Consider the following 20706-nt stretch of genomic DNA (forward strand, 5'->3'; position numbering starts at 1 on the left):
GGAGCACGTCCTAAGCAGTGCTGCTGGTCTCTGTGGAGAGACTGCTGCTCCATAGAAGCCCCCTCTTCAATCTTCTCTAAGTGTGTGGTCAAGGTGGTGGTGTCAGTGAGCCTGACTCCTTCCTGCAGACGGTCCCTTCATCTTACAACTTCAGGTCACACTGAATCATTGGAGTGGTGCATTTCTCCATAATAACTTCAAAGGACACTTGCTCCAACAAAAGCTTTTTTTTTTTTTTTTTTTTTTTTTTTTTTTTTTTTAAGAATACCTAGGTTTTGCCCATGTTTCAGGCCAGTTTACTGATAACTTGAGTTCACCGTTCACCATCTCCCTTACCACTAACATGCACAGGAGCTCTCATGCTCTGTCGGGTATCTCATGCTCTGTTGGGTATCTCATTCCTGGCCCAGGCTCAGGCATACAGTCCGTTATTGCCTCTTGAGAACTTTCTTCTTGAGCTTGAGTTATTTCTTCTTTCAAAAGTTCCTGGTCCTCTCCAAAGACTTTTTAATGAAAAGTCATCTTCAAATAAACACATTTTTGCCCACCTTGCTGAGGTGTCCCCTCTCTCTCCCTCTCCGAGAGTATACCACCCCAGACCTTGGTTCAGTGTTCCCAGGCCTGTTTGCTGCACCCTGTGAAGGGAAATGCCATACCATCTGTATAGCCAGATGCCACCGCCCACATCTCCCTCTCTCTTCCAAAGGTCCAGATGTCATCCAGACGACATTAATAGTTACACTATTGAGCTTCCCCTTTGCCAGGTGCCATGTTAAGCACTTTACATGCATTCTATCTAACCCTCACCACCCTGCAGGCGTGAGTTTTGCAGATGAGGAAGCTGAAGCCCCACACTACAGTGGAGCTCAGTAGTTAAGAACATGGACTTGGAATCAAACAGACCTGGTTTTGAATTCCAATTAGTTGTGGACCTTGGCTATGCTACTTAATCCTTATAACCTTCTTTTTCCAGATTTAAAAAATGGAGATAATATAGAGAAGGTTCATAGGGTTGCTTTGAAAATAAAATAAAAGAACATGTTGTTTTATAAATACACTAGAGGCCTAGTGCCTGAAAATTTATGCACTGGAGGGGGGGCTTCCCTCAGCCCGGCCTGCCCCCTCTCACAGCCCAGGAGCCCTCAGCAGCGGGAGAGGACCCAGCAATCAGGGGAAGGTGATGCCCCATTATAGCTCTGCTACTGCCACTGCCGGCACCTCAAGCCTCAGGCGGCCCTGGGCAGGTGGGAAGCCACTATCTGAGGCTTGCTTGCACCTCGGGCCAGCCCTGGGCAGCTGGGGGCTGAAGGGACTGGTGGACTCCAGAGGCAGGTGACCCGGTGGGGCTGAGGGTACTGGGCACCGCTATCTTGTGGCTGTGGGTGCTGCCATATTTGAGGGTGTGGCAGTCAATTAGCATATTCCCTCCTTATTGGCTATGGGTGCTGCCATCTTTGCGACAGCATGAGAGTCAATTAGCATATTCCCTCTTTATTATATAGGATAAGTACTTGTTTGTTATATGCTACACTACGCCATCATTGCTGCTGCCATCTTCATCATCATCTTCTTCATTCAAGGCCATTGGCTAGTATGTAGGTGAAGCCAGGGTTTGAACATATCCCTGCCTCACTCTAGAGCCCATGTCTTTTCTTCTTCCCTCACTGCTGCTCCCTAGTGTATCTTGCCTATTGACTTTCTGGTCCCGGAGTTTGCTCTCTTGCTCTTTCTGATTGTCCCATTTGTTCCTCTCTGGGCAATGGGGTCATGCTAAGGCTCAGCAGTTCCTTGGTCTCTTTCTACCAGTGCCCTCTTCTCAGTCACTGACCAAGGTCTCCCCTGTGGCGAGGCTGTTCAGGCAAGAGCTGGGACACTTTTCTCTGATTGTCGATGTCACCTTGCCTGCTGTGAAAGCCAGCAGGGCTTCCTATGTAGTTGTTTTTTTCAGGATTGTCCAAAGAATGAGCAGCAGCAGAATGAGTTGGTGGGTGTCCCTGTCTTTTGGGGTCTCAGATCACTTTGTAAATCTGATGAAATGTATGAAGCCTCTCTCCAAAAACATACAACTAGTAAATACTCACAAGCCCAATATTTCTCTTGAGATATTTCCCCAAAGGCCACCTACAGATTCCAGTTGAGAAATTCAGGTCCAGAGGGATAGCTTACGTGCACTTTTGTCATCCCACTGCTTCTTGTTCATAACCAGGAGCATATTTGTAACCAGGTTCATGACCATTTGTAACCAGGAAGGGTTTTCTGTTTCTGTAGGATATTGTATTCAAAGGTTGTTAGGCCATCCTGGTGGTTTTTGAAATACCCACTTTACTGATACTATTTGCTGTTTTTGTTCCTTTCCCATATTTGAGATGTGTAGTCAGACACTAGAACTGGCCTGGCCATTTTGCTCTGACAAACCTGCTGATTTGCACATTATTCCAGCATAGCTTTCATCTAGCAGACAGACAGGAGAGATGGTTATGTTTTTTCCTCCCAAATATCAGACTAATAAAAAGGTCATTGTGATACATAGATCATAAAGGTGCATATGCTCAGCTTCAGAAGGGCTTAGCATTTTAAATTGAAATAAATTCTATTTCCAATTTAAAATTTTTTGAAATTTTAATACTAGGAAATATGCTTTCTTTCCTTTCCTTTTCTTTTTTAATTTCAGTTTTTAAAATATGAGTGAAAGCAAATTTCTGGGAGAAGGCAAATTTCAAGTACCTTCACTCCCCAGTCTTCTAACTTGCTTGTAGGCCTCTCCTGGAATCTTTCCAGCAAACCATGGAATAAGCTTGCTGCTTCCAACAGCGACAGGATTGTGGGTGTCTCTCCCCTCCCAGCCTGGCTTTTGGGGTCCCCCTGAAATACAGGAAAGAATCTTCCATAAAGGAGGATCCTGAGTCCTTCCCTCTGCTCCAGCTGTAGCCCCTGCCTCTGTAGGTGGACATGACACGGGGATGTGGGGTGCAGGAACTGAATCTCATGTATGAGGTCATTTGATATAAAGCTCTTTCTAATGTGTAGTTTTTCCTCTGAAGTTTTTCATTTTTGCTTTTCCTAAATTATAAAAGCAACAGATGCTCACTTCAAAGCCAGGATTAGAACTCTTCACGACTGGCTTGGAATTTTTGCTCCATCAACTCAGATGTATGGGCCTGGGAAAAACATGCACCCTCTCTGGGCTTTGATATTCTTGTTATGCAGGAGAGAGGAGGATTTCACCTCATAATACTGCTGTGAGGATTAAGGGGGATTGAGATATAGGATGCTCCTCCTGAGGTTTGACATGGATTTGTGTACTCAGTGAATATTTATTGAGCACCTACTATGAGCCAGTCACTGGTCTAGTTGCTTTGGAAACACTGGAGAACAAGATAGAAGAGGGTCTCTGCTCTCATGATGCTCATATGCTAATCAGAGGAGACATAAAGAAGCAAGGTCATTTCAGAAATTAACAAATCAGAACCCACAGGTGGGGAGTGAATCATAGGAATGGCCACTTTAGATTGGACAGCAGAGGAGTCTCTCTGAGGAGGCTCCATACTTTGTGGCCCCTGGGTCCCAAGTTTTCCAGGATACTCCTTCTTTGAACAATTCTGTCCCTATAAATATAGGTACCGGTGTTGAGCTTGGAAAATCTGACCACAGAGAACATATCAGTTCTCTTTTGGGTGATACTTGTTTACGAATTGGCTCCCCATTCAGACTTTGAGCTCAAAGGGCTTGGGAATTGTGTTGGGGCCTTTGGAAGAAGGCCTCTTGGCAAGCCATGGGTTCACACCCTCCCCGAGTACGCCCCCAGTTGAGCTGACACAGAATGAAGGCTTCCAGGTGGGAGGGAGGCTGGTTCGTCTCTAGCCAGGGCCCATTTTGTTTCGGTCCTGCTTTGAGCATTCTGGTGTCTAAGGAGCTGGAAACGATTTCTCTCTCAGTGTGACTGTGGCACACGGCAGTCTCCTGCTTCTCTGTGTGCAGTTTTTTAAGGGCTTGCTGAAAACTGGGCTGCCCAACCTGTGCTTTGGCACCTGAGCCACAAAGCAGTCAGCTAGACACCAATGCCAACTGCACTGTCCCTTGTGAGGGATAGTATGGATTTTTAAATGGCCATTTTAGCCTGCTGCCTTGGGCACAGTGACCCAAACCAATTAGTGAGGGAAGCCACTGAGCAGAAGGGCAGGCTGCCTCTGACTCACTTGTCATGCCATCGCTGACCTACTTTTTGTTTGACCTTGATTTGCTCAGGGTAATTAAAGACATTGTTGTGAATGCACCTTTGCTGTCTGGTTTAAGCCCAATGTGTGACAGCCCAGGATGCACACACACACATGACCCAGGCATATAGATGCTTGGATGGACAGTTAGTTTTCACTTACCTCTGAATTGTAATTTGATCATGAGGAAAGGGCTTAATTTCAAGAACATGGAACAATTATTTGAGACTAGATACAATGCCAAAGCAGCAGGCCAGCAGGCCTCAGTTCCTTGCTACAGGGCAGCTTAATCAGGAAATGGCCTAGATGGCTGCCTTTCAAGTAGGTCCTTGCAGTAGCTTGGCAACTGGCACAGGGTCATAATTGGAAGAATTTGGCTCTGAGTGTCTGTGGGTGTTTACAGTGCATTATAGGGCAGGGCTTCTTTTATTTATAGAATATTATGAGCAACAAGCAGCAGAAGGCTGAAAAGCCACTAAATCTCAATTTATTTTTAACAAATTCCATTTTCCCCCTCATCCCAGAAGGAGAACTGAGTTATTAAAAAACAGTAAAAAATACATCATCGCAGAGCATGCCATATCTAATTATGGGGTTGCCAGCCTCAGCCTGCAGCCACACATGTCGGGGGCTCTGTAAATCAGCCATCCATTCACTCTGTGAACTTATATGACTCCTATTCTTCATTTAGATGTGGAGCGAAATTATTGGCAAGTGAGTGATCAGAAAAAGTTCTACACTGTCTAAATTAGGAGATGGAAGTTATAAATATAGAATAGTGTACTTATGTTCCCGAAGGGAGATAAAATCATTCTTCATTGTCCATTATACTTAGCTATACAAGCACACATTCCGTAGCGCTAAATATCCACTCCAGGCTTGTTCTCTGGTTACAATGGCGGCTCCGTGCCACTCAAAGGAGCTGTATTGTGATATCTCACTGAGCCCAGCCCTGAGTGATTATTAGCCGTGTAGTCATGAAAAGACACGAATCCAGCGCTTTAGGCCCGTGTTCTCATAGAGCGTTAGAGCTGGATGAGACTTCAGAGGCCTCTTGTTCAAATAAGTCTTACTGTCGGTGGGGAAGCTGAGCCCAGAGAAGACAGCGACTTGCCCAGGGCCCCACAGCGAGTCATGGCAGAGCTGGGCTGGCTTTTCTCTGATGGTGCCCTGCTGTGCTGAGCTCAGAGCCAGTCAGTTAAACAGGTCTGATTTCGGTCCTTCAGGGCTCACAGCCTCAGGCATCAAGACAGTGGAATGGCCGAAACCGGTTTGGCTCAGTGGTAGAGCCTCGGTCTGCGGACTGAAAGGTCCCAGGTTTGATTCCAGTCAAGGGCATGTACCTTGGTTGCGGGCTCATCCCCAGTGGGGGGTGTGCAAGAGGCAGCTGGTTGATGTTTCTCTCTCATCGACGTTTCTAGCTCTCTATCTCTCTCCCTTCCTCTCTGCAAAAAATCAATAAAAAAATATATTTTTTAAAAAGACAGTAGAATGATGACCATTTGTATAAGTAGACTAAGTTATATGTGTACAACAAACCGTTAGTTGAGTGGGGGAGATGGTGAGGATCCAGAATGTTGGCATCTGAGTATTAGGACGCCAAGGCAAAGGTAAACTCAGTTGCTTGCTCTCTGACCCACTTGGGAAAAGAGTTATAGATGCCGTGCAGCTTCTGATGGAGAAAGGTGCTGCAGCCCGTTTGGTGGGTGCTAGGGGAGGGAAAGCACAGTGCAGCCAGGGGTGTTAGTGAAGGGAAACCCGGCAGTTTGGGAGGAGCCTGGAAAGTGGATCATTGAGGACCAAAGGGAGAGAAAGTCCGGGGCACAGGGCAGGGACAGGTGAGTTCAGCGGAATGCTCTGCCCTGTGCTGGACAGCATGTGGGTGGCACTAGGGCTGCCGTCTCCAATCCTATGGCTCCAGATAGAAGAGTCATCACTGTCTGACCCTCAGCATCCTTCCTCCTGCAGCCCTCTGGCAGCCAGGATCAATGCACGAGAGCTTACACAGAAACTGGGACCTGTGTCTTTCCTGTCTGATGTCCCGGGTATTAGTTCTCTTTCTGAAGTTGGGAGAGGGCAGAGGGGGAGAGAAAAACCTTTATGAGGAAGGATGGATTGTGAAAGCTACTGGAAAACTCACCTCTGGCAATGCTGGAGGCCAGTGGTTTAGGAGAATGTGAGGGGGTGACCTGGGTCTAGATTAAGGCTGTCACAGTCAGCACAGAGAGGAGCCAGTGGGAGAAGGGAGATTACAGGGGAGGAAGAAGTGGTGAGAATTAGCTTCATGCAGACAGCCAACTGGAGGGTAAAGGATGGTGACATGCTGGGACATGGACCTGCTGTAGATGACTAAAGCCAGAGCCTTTAGGTTACTGAGCACATTCCCTCTGAGAAGAGAGTGTCTGTCTTCCTGCCCAGTGAGTTCCCAGCCACCCTGGACAGTGGCTAACCACGTTTCCAGGTGGCAAAGAATGAAATCAGTACATAGAATGTCCTCAGTGTTATCTGCATACATTTTCTTCTTAATCTTTAGATACTTCCAGCCACTTCTTTCTGCTTTTGACTTCTCAGCGTTGAAAATATATACATTCGCAGTTTCCCGATACTTAAAAAACGGCTGCTGAGCTTTTCCTTGGATAATTTTATATTTTTCTTGTATTTGTATTATAGTTTTAATACCGCCTAGTAATATTTTTGTTAATAAAATAGTTTCTATTTTTAAAAACACTTTTCATTTTTAGTCAATAAAGGTAATAATATTTCATGATGGAGGATGCCCCCTGGGTGTCCCACCTCTCCATCAACTTTCAAGGAGCCGACTTCCCCCTTTGCTCCTGTTTCCTGCCCCTGGTCATCTCCGAGGCCCTAGTCTTTTACTGTATGCGCCTGGGCCCGAGAGACCCCGTACTCGGGTTGTTGGGTTGTGCCAGTAAAAGGTTCGGTGGTAAAAAGACTGAAACCTTTTCCTGAGAGGAGGTTGTGAAGTTGCCTGTGAACTGAAATGACCCCCCAGTCTTCCTGTCTCAGCCCCGGCTGGTGGAGTTGGCCGACCTGACCACTTCATATTGTGTGTCCCGTGAGTAAATGTCTTCAAATTCTCCAACGTAAGAAAATGTTGGTGGCTTGTTGCCATGGCCCTGCCATTTCACACCTTCTCTGAATTGATTTGCCAGGCACCCAGCAGGTATTTAAGAACCACATTTGGTTCACTGGCCCACTGCTGGTCATAGCCACCATCTCTGCCACTATCATTCAGTGCAAGTCCTGAAGGTTGTGCATGCTAAGACTGGTCCAAAGTCCGTCCTCCTTCCTTCAGGCTAATCAGCCACACCCTGGCTATCACACTTATTTGCCCATTATCAGAGTGATAGAATGGTCCAGGAAGAAGGGGCATCAGGAGTCACGTCCTCTGGTCACCCTCCTGTTGGGAAAAATCCCATCATACTGTTCATGACAGGCAGGTCCCTCACCCCGAAGGCCCCCATGCACCAGGAATCCTGCTCCCCCTTAGGGACATGTCTGCCTGCTGGAAAATCCTTCTTCATTCTAACTCAAATCTGCCTCTTGGCACTGTTTCCTCATTGATCTAGTTCTGCCCTTTGTAACAACACAGAACAAAAGTCTGTAGGCGTGGCGTGACTCATTCCACTGTCCAAGTTTGGAAGTCTGCTCATGGGCCTCCTTCCTTTCCCTTTCCTCACCCCCTTTTTCTCCCTCCCCAGGGTTTATGTTCTCCAGTGCCTTCAGCTATTCTTTAGGTGACATGCAGTCAATATTAATACTAGTGATGGGCAACATTGAGTGCTTACCATGTGCCAGGCACTGTTCTAAACACTTTACAGGAATTGTCTTATCTATCGTTTGAGGTAGATAATGTCAATATCTTCATTTACAGTGAGGAAACTAAGTAGTAGATGTCACAAAAGTAAGTGGCAGAGCATAGATGGATCCAGGCAGCCTGGCTCCAGCGCCTGTGCTCTTGGCTGTGGGGCTGTATCTCACAGCCTTAGCTCTACAAGTAAGCCCATGGTGCATTCCACCGGGCTGGCCCGACTGACTTATTTTGCAAGAAATCATTTGACAGGAGCCTGAGTTGAACCATTTTCCTATGAACCTCCACAGAATTTATTTTGACAGAACAGACTGTGGGGCAGAGGCCTTTGCACCGTCATCAACAGATGGGTTCGTCCTAGCCCTGCCAGGCCCTGCAGGGAGGGTTTTAGATCAAGGTGACAAATATAGGTTATCAGTATTTATTTTTCTGATATGCATACATCAGGAAGTGTTTTTAAAGGTACAGAAGAGGGAGGTGGTTGGGGCCAGTCCGACCTGGGCTTGAGTGTTGGCCCTGCCCCTCGCCAGCTGTATAACTAGGTGCCAGTCACTCATGGTCTCAGTTTCCTCTTCTATAAGGTGGAAATAACATTATCTTTTCATAGCGAAGCAGTGACTATTGTGGACTGTTCCCCCCACACCCGATATCTCAAGCTTTGATGACCAAGCCCTCTTTCACTGTCCGGCCTTTCCTGCTTTGGTGGCACAGGCCCCAGCCCTTCTGCCGCCTGCCATCCTGTGGAGCGTGGAAGGGATTGTGGGCCTTCCGGGGCAGGAATAGTCCCTGCAGTCACATTGGTTGTCCTGCCCTGACCCCTGGCAGCTCAGGCCAGCTCTCCCAGGAGTCTAGGGAAAGATGAGCCATGACTTCATCCAGAGCCGGCTTCCTGTGCTCAGGCCCCTGCGCTTCTTGGTCAGAGCACTGACCACAGGTTGGCTGAGCCAGGAGGGTCAAGAAGCTGGGGTGGAACCTTCTTTCTCTTTGTCGGTTGCTTTTCAGATAGCATGCATCCCAGATTCTGTTTCCTAGAGTGAGGGACCTGATTCCAGACGTGTGGGCTCAGAGACCGGGAGGGAGAGCTACTGGAGGCAACAGAAAAAAGACTGGATAGAATCCAGTTCTATTATTACCAAAAGTGGGACCCTGCACAGTAACTTTATTTTCCCAAAATGTAGTGTCTCTAACTGAAAACGGGGGATGGTAACAGAACTAACACCGAAGGTTGATAGGAGCATTGGATGAAATCCTGTATGGGCATAACAAAAGGCACCTTGCACACTGGCTAGCAATTCATGAACATAAATATTAGAACACCATTTTCCTCCACTGTCCACTCTTTCTCCTTTTCTAGTCCTGACTGCTGCTCATTTTCTATATGGCTTTGTGTAAATATCTCAACCTCTCTTCGTCCTTTCTCTTTTTGTAGTAAAGAAAGTTGAACCACTCTAGGGGTTCTAAGTGAGTACATGGTGTCCCCTCTAGGAAAATCTAGGGAATGTGTGGGGTGATTGGCTGTCACAATGGGGACAGGGCTTTCACTGGGGGTAGGGGAACAGCAGAGATGCTAGACCTAACATGTGGGGGGGAAAGGACTGTCCTACATGACAAGTTCCCCAGGCATTCATGTAGATTTAATGTTGTTTATAATTTTCTGAGCCTAGAATCTGACTTCATTTTCACATAGGAGCACAAATACTTTTAATATACAGTAAGTCCTCACTTAACATCCTTGATAGCTTCTTGGAAACTGTGACTCTAAGCAAAACAATGTATGACAAAACCGATTTTGCCATAGGCTAAGTGACAGAAATAAGAGTTAAGTTCTTAAAACATCACCAAAATTTTATTTTTCTCTTTTTCTGATATTAAGCATTGAAATAAATGTGAGCTGTACATACATTTAAGAAATAATAAAAACAATAAGATAATTATTTTCCAACCTTCTTGCTTCAGCTCAGGGTCACAGGTGGCTAGAGCCTAGCCCTGCAGCTCAGGGCACAAAGCAGGACACAGCCTTAGACAAGACGCCCTTCCACCCACACTCACGCAGACTGGGACACTGTAGACACGCCAACTCATCTGACGTGCACATTTTTGGGATGTGGGAGGAAACCCAAGTACCAGGAAAAATTCATGCAGACATGGGAGACTGTGCACACTCCACGCAGACAGCAAATCTAGCCAGAAGTCAATTTTGTTTTTCTCATCAACGTTGTAACAAAATGACATTGAACAAAATGCCGTTATCCAAGGACATACCACATATGGAATTTTCAAGGAACACAACCACCATTTATTTATATGATGTTTGGTTTTATTTTAGGTATTATATATGTCTCCTTTCCCCCCCATTGACCTCTCCCTAGCCACTCTCACCCACCTTCCCATCATTACTCCCCTAGTGTTTGTGTCCATTGGTTATGCTTATATCCATGCATACAAGTCCTTTGGTTGATCTCTTACCCCCCACAACCCTCCCCTGCCTTCCCTCTGAGGTTTGAGAGGTTTACTTTTTGTTAAAATAGGTATAAGCATCTTTCATTATCTCCTAGGGTTGTCATGCACATCATTGCTTATTGACATATGTATTATCTTATTCTAACATTATTTTCTTTCTTCTTTGTATCACAGTTAGGTTATTATGTTTGATTGTTTTTGAAATTATAAGTGTTGATGGGTTATATTATTTCCAAATTTTGTATCAATAGAGTAAAAGGAATGTTTAAAATATATGTATTGGATCTTTGAAAGTTTAAGGGAGTATATGTGTGTGTGTGTGTGTGTGTGTGTGTGTGTGTGTGTGTGAGATAATTTATAAATTATGTGGAGGGATTTGAAATGAAAGTGGTTTTAGTTCTCTTACATTTGTGATAGAAATCAGAATTCTTACCTGCATCCATTGTCAGAGAAATAAAGTGTTTTGATGTTTCTCCTGTCTCTTTTAGCAAATACATATCTTAAAGAGTCTGAAACAGTTTTTATTATCATCTCTGTTTTTGCACCCCTCCCACCTGTACGTATATTTTTAATGTTCATGTTTAGGTTTTAGAGAAAGGAAAACCATCCAGGCTCCCTGCTCTTTTCCAAGTTTGTTTTGGTAGTTTGTGGCCTCTGCCTGCACAAATTTCGTGAATTCCCTCTTCATATTCTTGACTTATTTTTCCAGTGAGGTATTTGTCTTCTTATTGTTTGATAGGAGGTTTATTTTTTGTTTTAATTAATTTAATTCAGAAGGAATAATGCTCCTTCACCTGCTCTGGAGTCCAACAGACCTGGCCCTGACTCCTGGCTCTCTCACTCGGGACCTGAGGAATTTCAGGCGGTTGCTTGACCTCTTTAAGAATGAGTCACTCCTTGGACAACAAAATGAAACAACAATGACTGGCACAAAGTAAAGCCCCAATGTGTAGTTTCTGCCGCTACTGTTTTTGCATTGTTATTTTTATTGTGATTCCTGCAAGGAATGTTCTCTCAGAAAAAGTATCTGGAGCTCTGACTGGTTTCTCAGATCCTTAGACATGTAGCAGTTGCTGTAACCAAACTCAGGAAAACGAAACTGAAATCACCGAAAACATTTTTCTTATGCCGCCCGTAGGAAAGAGGCAGATGAAAGAAAACAAGCTGATTTTGTTTCAGTTAAGGAGGAACTGGCAGGGTTATTCCTGGGGTCAGGTCACACCCAGATGAACATCCTGGGTCTGGGGCCCAGCTGCATGGTCTCGAGACTCATCACAAGATTGAATCGTCTTCCTCAAGCTGAGCTTGCCGGGGCAGGCAAGTGGGCAAGTGCGTGTCAGAAAATAACTCAGAGTCAAAACAGAAAGGATCACCTGGTTAACTGTGAGTTAACCAGTTAAACACCTCCCGTTACCCCAGAATTTTGGTTGGTTGGTGCCCTTGTTACCAGTTTTGGCATCTTTGCAGTGTAGGCGGGAGGTGGATGGGCACAAGCCTGTCCTGCCCTCTTTCTCCTACTTGGGACAGAGCTTTTGCTTTTGCTTTTCTTTGCTGAGTCACTGAAGCAGCAAAGCCTGTGTGGAGTTCCAATTGGGTTCAGTCCCTCTTCCCTGCCTCCCAGCTGTGTGGTCTTGGACAAGTTGCTGCACCTCTCTGAGCCTCAGTGCCATCTCCTGCAGGATGCTGATAACAATGCCTTCTCCAAAAGGTCATCGTGTGGGCCAGCACCACCCTTGGCACGTTTGGTGCTCAGTAAATGGGAGGTAGTCTCCACTCCGGAAAAGTGGGTGGCAGGAGGACTGTAGCCGTTTGGTCTGTGATGCAGCCTAGATGTCCACAGGCTCCTCCCACTTGAGCCATTTTCCCAAACCAATGGCTCCTGCCCCTGCTGGGTGGACTCCTGTAGCTGTCACGCAGGGTGCACTGCCTGGCAAGTCCACTCAAAGCTGCCGGCCCCTTGCTGTTCACAGACTGGCTGTCGCCCCTCACGTCAGAAAAAAACAGGAAATCCCGTTGGCTGGTCCTTGAGAGTATACTGAGAATCAACAACTTCTCATCACCCCACCATGGCCACTCAGCCTGGACTCCTCTTACACCTCATTGCTGTCAATCAGCACAACCTGCCTGAAAATATACCCAGTATTCAACTGCTTCTCACCACTTCCACTCCTAAGACCACAGTTAAGCTGTAGCATCTTTTCCCAGGCCATTCTAGTCATGTCCTTACTGCTCTTCCTGTGCTACTTTTACTACCCCCATACACACACACACCTGCAAACCACCATACACACATAAACATACAGGCCCCCAACACATACACATGGTCCCTCCTCCCCAGTCACACACGGTCCCCACTTAAGAAGCCTCCCTCCCCACAGCCTCTTCTCAGCACTCCAGCCAGATTTAAAACCCAAGCCAGCCGAAACCGGTTTGGCTCAGTGGTAGAGCGTTGGTCTGCGGACTGAAAGGTCCCAGGTTCAATTCCGGTAAAGGGCATGTACATTGGTTGCAGGCCCATCCCCGGAAGGGGGTGTGCAGGAGGCAGCTGGTTGATGTTTCTCTCTCATCGACGTTTCTAGTTCTCTATCCCTCCTCCTCTCTGTAAAAAAAATCAATAAAATATATTTTTAAAAAAAACAAACAAAAAAAACCCAAGCCAGCCATGGGTTGGTTGGGTGTTGTCCTGTGCACAGAAAGTTCACAGGTTTGATTCCTGGTCAGGGCACATGCTCTGGTTGGGGAATGTGCAGGAAGCAGCCAGTTCATGTCTATGCCTGCCTCTCTCTCTCTCTCTCTCTCTCTCTCTCTCTCTCTCTCTCTCTCTCTCCCCTCTCTCCCTCTCCTTTCCTCTCTCTCTCAAAAGAAATAAAAATTTAACGGAGAAAAGCCCAAACAGGATCAGTGCTGATCCTCTAGCACCGTTGGCTCCACCACAGCCCTTTGATGGGCTCTTGTGCCTGGAACGCTCCTTCCTCGACCCCTCACCTCCTCACGGTTAGTCGGCTTTCCCCTCCAGTGCGCCTCCTGCTGCCTGACTTTCCTCCCCAGCACTTGCCACTTCCCAGCATTATTTACTTCTTTATCTTGGCTCGCCCTCCTCACCAGAACGTGTGAGCACGAGGATCTCTCTCCCCCCTCCACACCCCCAGCCCTGCCACGGAGAACAGTGCCTGGCACTTGGATGCCCTCAAAATGATATTTGTTGAAAGATTAATGAATGATTGTAGGCGAGCTCACTAACAGTGTCTTCTTGATTACAAAATTGTCTTGAATGTAAGTTTGACCGCTACATACAATTTGTGGTGGTGATTTAGAAAATACCTGGATGGGTGCTCAATAAATTGTGTAGGATGGATTGCTTTAGGATGTAGCCATCTGAGGCCTCCTTACCTCTCAGCCAAAACCTATGTGGGTGGGACATTGGAGGAGGCCCACCTCCCAGTGGCCCCCAGTACCTCTTAGCCAGGGGTCGCTGTTCCACCCCAGAGCCCTGGTGCATCTCTAGGGAAAACATGGTCCTTTGCTTTCAGCATATCATCTCCCTGGGCAACTCCATAATTCTGTTATTATCACTCATTGGCTTAACATTCTCACCCTGTTCCCAGCTTTCTGTAGGAGGGGCTATGTCTCTTTAGTTTTATTGACCATAAAATGAAGAGATTGGGTTTTTAAAATACCACTTATACTCTGGCTGGTGGCTCAGTTGGTTGGAGCATCGTCCTGTACACCAAATGGTGGTGGTCAGGGCACATAACTAGGTTGCAGGTTCCCTGGTTGGGGCACGTACAGGAAGCACCCCAATCAATGTTTCTCTCTCACATGGATGTTTCTCGCCCTTCCTTTCTCTGTAAAATCATTAAAAACATATCCTCAGGTGGCGATTAAAAAAAATAATTTAAAAAATAAAATGCCACTTACTTTTCAAATTCTTCAGTCTTCAGTATTTCCTGCTGAAAACGGTGACCTCTGGGATATTCTCCGATCCCCCTCCCAGGTCACACTCTCCAGCCTCTCCCAGTCACCCTCATCGCCTCCCTCCTGGTCCCCGAGCTCCTCACTTTTAAGATCTTCACTTCTTGTCCACTTGCCAGTCAGCCTCCACACTCCCTGTGCTTCTTTCGTACTGTTCCTGAGCTCCTTCAGCCCGAGATTTCCAGTCTGAGTTTGCTTTCTTTGACATCAGTGCTTATCTTTCCCCAGCTTTTTGTGCTCCTTTTTCACAACACGAGGTCATCCACTTCAATCACCACAGTTAGCCTGATGAGCCTTCTAAGTGCTTTTCGTATATCGCGCTCCTTCAGTCTGTGAGGAAACTGCAGCTCCTAGAGGTCACAGGACTGGCCCAGGACACAAGGCTAGTAAGGGGTGGGGCTGGGACTTGAGCTCAGGCTTCTGGCTCCAGAGGCTCTGTGCTGACCACTCCCACCTGCCCCTCACTGGGGGAAAATCCCAGCTCTTCCTCTGCTGCTTGTGGAGGTGGCAGGAAGGGCACAGGCCTGGTTGGCAGGCTCTGCATAAGTGCCTGCTGTGTGGCCCTCACTTGCCAGGCTCTGCTGCTGGGCACCCCTTGCCCCCTGCACCCCTGCCAGCCTGTCCACGGGGCTCTCCCTGCTTCACCGTTGGCCTCGCTCTCAGTGATGATGAAAGGTAAAGGCCACTCCATATAAGATCCCTCGGAATCCCTTTTCTCCACTGCCTAACATTCTTCCCATTTTCTGGCCTCTCAACCTCCCGATCTCAGCAAGGCCTCTCTCTTTGCTCTGAGTCTCAGCCCTCCTTGGGCCCACCCCCTGCTGCCTGCCCCAGCTGCCCCAGCTGCAGCCCAACCAGAAGCGCAGAGCGCCTTTCAGGCCCACCCCCTCCTCACCCAGCACATTTCCCTTTCCCACCAAGTGACAGCGGTGCATCCGCATCCCTTTGTTTCCTTTAGAACAAGATGCGGATGTTTCCCAGAACTTGCTTCAACTTCAGGCAGTAAGTTTTTTGATGAAAAAGGTGTTCTGGCTGAGACGGTTTGGCTTAATGGATAGAGCGTCGGCTTGGGGACTGAAGGGTCCCGGGTTCGATTCCGGTCAAGGGCATGTACCTTGGTTGCGGGCACATCCCCAGTAGGGGGTGTGCAAGAGGCAGCTGATCGATGACTCTCTCTCATCGATGTTTCTAGCTCTCTATCTCTCTCCCTTCTTCTCTGTACAAAATCAATAAAATATATTTGGAAAAAAAAAAAGGAAAAAGAAAAGAAAAGGTGCTCTCCCCTGAGTTTTTAGGACCAGGCTCTCTTCTCTTATTCTGTAGCATTTTTTAAAAGATGAAAGAAAAGAAATCAGGAGCCAGGCTATAATATATATACATGCCCACAGCTAGGGAAGATAAGGCGCACCTTCCTCAAAACACTTGACCGCCACCTGCTGGAAGTTTGTCATAGTGGCTAACACAGGCCAAATAAACGAGGTATGCCACCTGCAGCCCTCGAGTTTGACATGCTTGCTCTGACTCAAGGTACCTGTTCTCACTGGGCAAATGTTCTCTAAATCTATCTGTGGCAAAGCAACCGAACCCCCCACGGGCTGTCAGAGTAACCCTGCAGGTTCTGGGTGTTACTCTTCAGCTCAAAGGCCATCACCATCTGAACAGACCTGAACAAGTCCACGTTCATCCCCTCAGTAAACCTGGAGGTCTGGGATGCTGTGGGGAAGTAGGTTAATTAGCACATAGCTACCAGACAAAGTTGTCAAAGATTGTCATAATTGCTGATTCAGTCTCGCCCTTTTTTTCCCTAAGCTGTGCCCATTTATTGCTCCGGTGACCTCCTGGGGCTTCACAAAATGGTCTTAACAGAACTCTATTCAGCTGCCACAGTCCCTCTGGGGGCTAGAGGGTGGGACAGGCTTCCCCTGGGGTCCCATTTTTAAAGACCTGTGTTCTTTCTCGAAATGTGTTTCCCCAGAGCGGTTCTGCACAGCATCGCTCTGGTCCCATGGAGACCCTCCCTGGAGGATACACCTCCTGGCTCATTCTGTTCCAGTGGGCTAGCTGACACACTTCCCAGCCTGGTGGAGGACCCAGGGGTCCCTCTCTGCCCTCTTCGCCAGGAAGCCCAGAGACGGCTTGTTTGCTCGGTTTCGGTAGCGTTCCTGGACCAGGACTGCTCCCTCTCAGTGTTTCCCCTCATTCCGTTGTCCCCAGGAGTGCTTGGTTGGGGATCTTGTCGTTACGTTGCAGGGGTGGTTTTGGAGGCAGCACCAGCAGCAGTGTGGTGGTTAGAACCAAAGCCAGACTCATCTTGGTTCAGTCCTCAGTAGCCAGCTGAGCCATCTGAAGATGACTTGGACTCTTCAGTCTGTAGTTCCTTCCCTAGAATATTGGGATAATGATCACAGTTAATGGGTAGGTTATCGTGAAGGTGGAACTAGACAGTTCCCTTTGGCTCCTCCCAGTCAGCTGGGTCTGTGGCTCCAGGATCTGGCTCTGTACTAGTATTTCCTTCCTCCTGCCTGCGTCAGGCAGCTTAGGAGGAGAGATGCAGCAGTAAGAACCAGATGACCAACCATCCTGGTTCACCTGGGACAGGAGTTTCCTGGGATGCAGGGCTTTCATTGCTTACATGGGGAGGTCCCAGACAAACAGAAGCCTTGGTCACCCGGTGATAGCCAGCCTCAGCATCTCAATGGCTTAACAGTAGCAAGGCTTATTTCTTCTTCGTGCTTTTGTCCATCCAGAACAGGAGCTAGTCAGAAAATCACTGGTCTCCACACAAAGAAACATGTGCCAATGGTTCTGTCCCAAACTGGTGGCTGTCCTGTCCATCTTATCTTCAGTCAAGTCCAGTCACAGGGCCAGGCCTGATAGCCGGGAGGCCTGCAGACGCTCCCCACAGGGAGGGCAGCTGATAGTCAGAACCTCAATAGAGTCTGCAGGTGCCCTTTCTCTTTTTGCAGCATTCTGGGGTGCTGGGGCAGGGGACAGCAGAGAGACCCCTGTTGTGTGATTGGTGGCCTTGCATATGGCCATCTTCCTGTATACAGTCTGTGTAGGCTTTTTAAGGGGCACTGGGCCTTGCCAACTCTGCTCGGAGGAGCATCTGTGTCTCCCTCTGGTGCAGGGAGTGGTGGATACCCTCATCCTTCTCAGCTGCAGGCTTCTCTGCAGGAGCACTTGAACTGTGACCCCTCCTTTCAGCCTCCTGACTTCCTGTGGAGCCTCTGAGAGTCTCCTCCGTGTGCTCTGAGGAGCTCAAGGGCCCTGCTGTGGGACAGAGGGTGCCGAGTTCCTCTCAGGCACCTGCACACGTTCCTTTGTGCCTCGCTTTTTCTGGCTGGCCAGTGAGACTCCCCCACCTCGGGAATGGCCAACTCATGTGGCCCCGACTCCAGGGCAGGCCCTCCCCAAAGCATTCTTGCCGTGTGCCAATTGGATGGCAGCACCAGGGCTGGCCCTGCCCCCTTAGCAAGGGTCCCGTTTACATACCTCTGCCCATTGGAGCCCCCTCCCTTGAGTCAAGACTCTTTTAAAAGTAAGTGGCACAGAAAGAGGGTGTGGTCTTAAGAATCTTTTATTGTCTTACATCTAAGAATACTTTCTCAGAGAGAAGACAGTTTTCCAAAAATAATTATTACATCTTATTTAGTTTCCTTACTTTGTCCCAGCATATAAGAAAGGCCAAAAGACCTTTGTTTTGCAAAATATAGTGCCAAAATCCATATTACCATTTGTTATTTCTATAAAGTAAATTTAAGTATTGGGAACACTTTCAAAATAAGAAATTTCACATGGCTTTTGGTACTTAAAACCTTCATCTAAGTTTTGGGTGGGGGAAAGTGAGGGGTGGTACTGGGAGACACCTAACAATAAGGTCACAGTGGGGCGGGGGGGGGGGGGGGGCAGAGGTAGATAGAGGCCGCAGGGTGTGTCGGGAAAGGTAGGAGCAACATTGGAGAGGGAACCTGAGGGCACTAGCAAGGGAAGCAGGAGCTCCCAGGTGATGGAGTGGCTAAAGGCAGCCACACCTGCAGGGCACTGAGGGCACAGCTGAAGCTGGGAACTTAGGTATCTCAGTGGCCTCGAGCTTTTGGCAGCCAATGAGGCGGGTTGGGCTGGAGAGTGAGCAAGCCATGGTGGAGGCCTGGCATTTCCTGCTAGGGAGTTCGAAGTTTTATCTGGAAGGCGTGGAGCAGAGCAGAGCTGCTGAAGTGTTTTGAGCAGGGGGTGTCCTGTCTCTGGCCACAGATAGGAGGGGGCTAAGAGGAGAGCTGCCTGGTTGGAGGCTACCAGGGGACAAGGGAAGTGGCTGAACCCATCCAGCCGAGGGCTCACTAAGGGTTGTGGAGTGTGGGAAGGAGGGAAAGGATGCCCCGGTGGATCTTGGGATACTCATGTGAGGGGTGGGAGGATAGTGTGTGACCTGGTGGGGAACGGGGCTTAGATGGAGCCCCACGGTGAGCCTGCCTCCAGCAGCACTTCCTGGGGACTTTGCGTCCAGTTGCTGCTGCTGTGTCACCTGAGGCTGAGGAACTAGAAGTCAGAGCTCCGGCCAGGTTGTTTGCACATGGGGTTCTCGGTCAGACGGCTCAGCTTTCTAAGACGGCAAAGGGGCATAAATTAAGAGGACAAATCAGTTCTATTCCTGGATATTCATCCGAAGGCCTTTGTAATGATCAAGACCAAGATAGATAGTCCCCAGATGGCAAGAATTAGCCAGTGGAATGGGAATCGCCGGGACTATTGCTTCAGCGAGGTCAGTAAAGCCCCACCTACAACCAAAGTTTTGCCATCTCAGGGCAGAGCGGGGCAGGAGGCAGAGGGTGGCTATGCCTCTCGTCTTCCTTTCGAGCCACCTCCTCCCAGATGCAGGGAACCCAGGGCAGAGACCCCTCTGTCTTGCCAGGAGGAGATGGGCAGGGCAGTGCCCACACTGTGAACATGAGCAGGTGCCTTTTCCCGGCTGATTTCTCCCTCAGCTTTGTGCATGCACAGACGTGCTTAAGGTTCACGGACATTTTCTTCAGGGAGCAAGCTAAAATGCTTAAAGTATTGGCTCTGCTGGCATTTTGTGTTGGCTCAATGTTTTCTAAAGACTTGTTTCCCCTTGTTCCTTGTCTGCGTTTAGATAAGTGACCTCACCTGAGGTGGGGGAGGTTTGAGTGGCATTAGCAGTGAGGGTGGCCTCTGGTGACCTTGCCTTGTTCCTTCACTTCTCTATCCCAGCCTTCTCCTCGGTAAAATGAAGAAAACAATATCAGCCTCGTAGCGTTATCCTTCAGGTTTAAGTGAGTTACTCTATACCAGTGTTTCCCAACCTTCTCTCATGATGAGAATCACCTGGTGGAGTTGTTAAAACACAGATTCCTGAATCCCAACTAAGATGTGCTAAACTAGATTTTTTGGGAACATATAGGTAAAATTGTATACTTAACTAGTGCTCTAAGACAGATGTTATATACAGAGCACTAAGTTAGGTATGCAATTTTACCTATATGTTCCCAAAAATTCTAGTTTAGCACTTCTTAGTTGGGATTCAGGAATCTGTGTTTTAACAACTCCACCAGGTGATTCTCATCATGAGAGAAGGTTGGGAAACACTGCTCTATACAATGCAATAAGAACAGGGCTCGAAGCAAAGTGCACACTTAATTATTGCTTAAATGTTGTTATTGCTTGACCCCGTATGAGAAGTGAAAAATATAATTATCTTTCTTAAGGCCATGTCCCAAAACCCGTGTTTAGTCACTTAAAAGGCATTGTTTTTAACAGAAAGTATCTCCTACTAACATCTCTCTTGTTAAACTAAACCACCAACACGTGACCCCCTTGGGTGTCTGTAGTTAGTCTAACAGGCGCTGACGGAGGGATTGTGGGCAGCCCAGTTACTCCCTGTAACTAGGAGCTCTGAGCTAGCTCCCTCGTCTCCCTTACCTAATACAAGATTTTAAAGTGTATTTACCCCAGAGTGACCTGTCCGGATTTTCTTTTACTGTGGGCCCTGCTGCAGGTTTCTGGAAGAAGTTGACTGCCTGAAAGGAAACTGCAAAACATGAAAATCGCCCTCAGGTGACCAAGTCCAGTGGCTCCTTACTCCCCCACGGTGGATCCGAGGTTGAAGAACTCTTAACTTCAGGTAATAAGTCATCATATTTCCTCCCACCCCCCTCGCCCACTGGCTCATGGGCAGCTTCCAGGGTAGTTCTTCCTTCAGGAAGTGGT

General features: G+C 47.8%; 1 protein-coding gene across 9 annotated transcripts in view; it reads left to right on the top strand.

Annotated features, from left to right (window-relative positions):
- The window catches only part of BMAL1 (basic helix-loop-helix ARNT like 1), a 103306-nt gene that overhangs the window by 47646 nt on the left and 34954 nt on the right, over positions 1-20706 (top strand). For all 9 annotated transcript variants that reach the window (XM_084893782.1, XM_084893785.1, XM_084893784.1 and 6 more), the window contains one exon: positions 20495-20620. The gene's annotated coding sequence lies outside the window, so the exon portion shown is untranslated. The remainder of the gene's footprint in view (positions 1-20494; positions 20621-20706) is intronic.

This window comes from Pipistrellus hanaki (genome assembly GCF_964339955.1).
Source record: "Pipistrellus hanaki genome assembly, chromosome: 9".
Taxonomy (NCBI): Eukaryota; Metazoa; Chordata; class Mammalia; order Chiroptera; family Vespertilionidae; genus Pipistrellus; species Pipistrellus hanaki.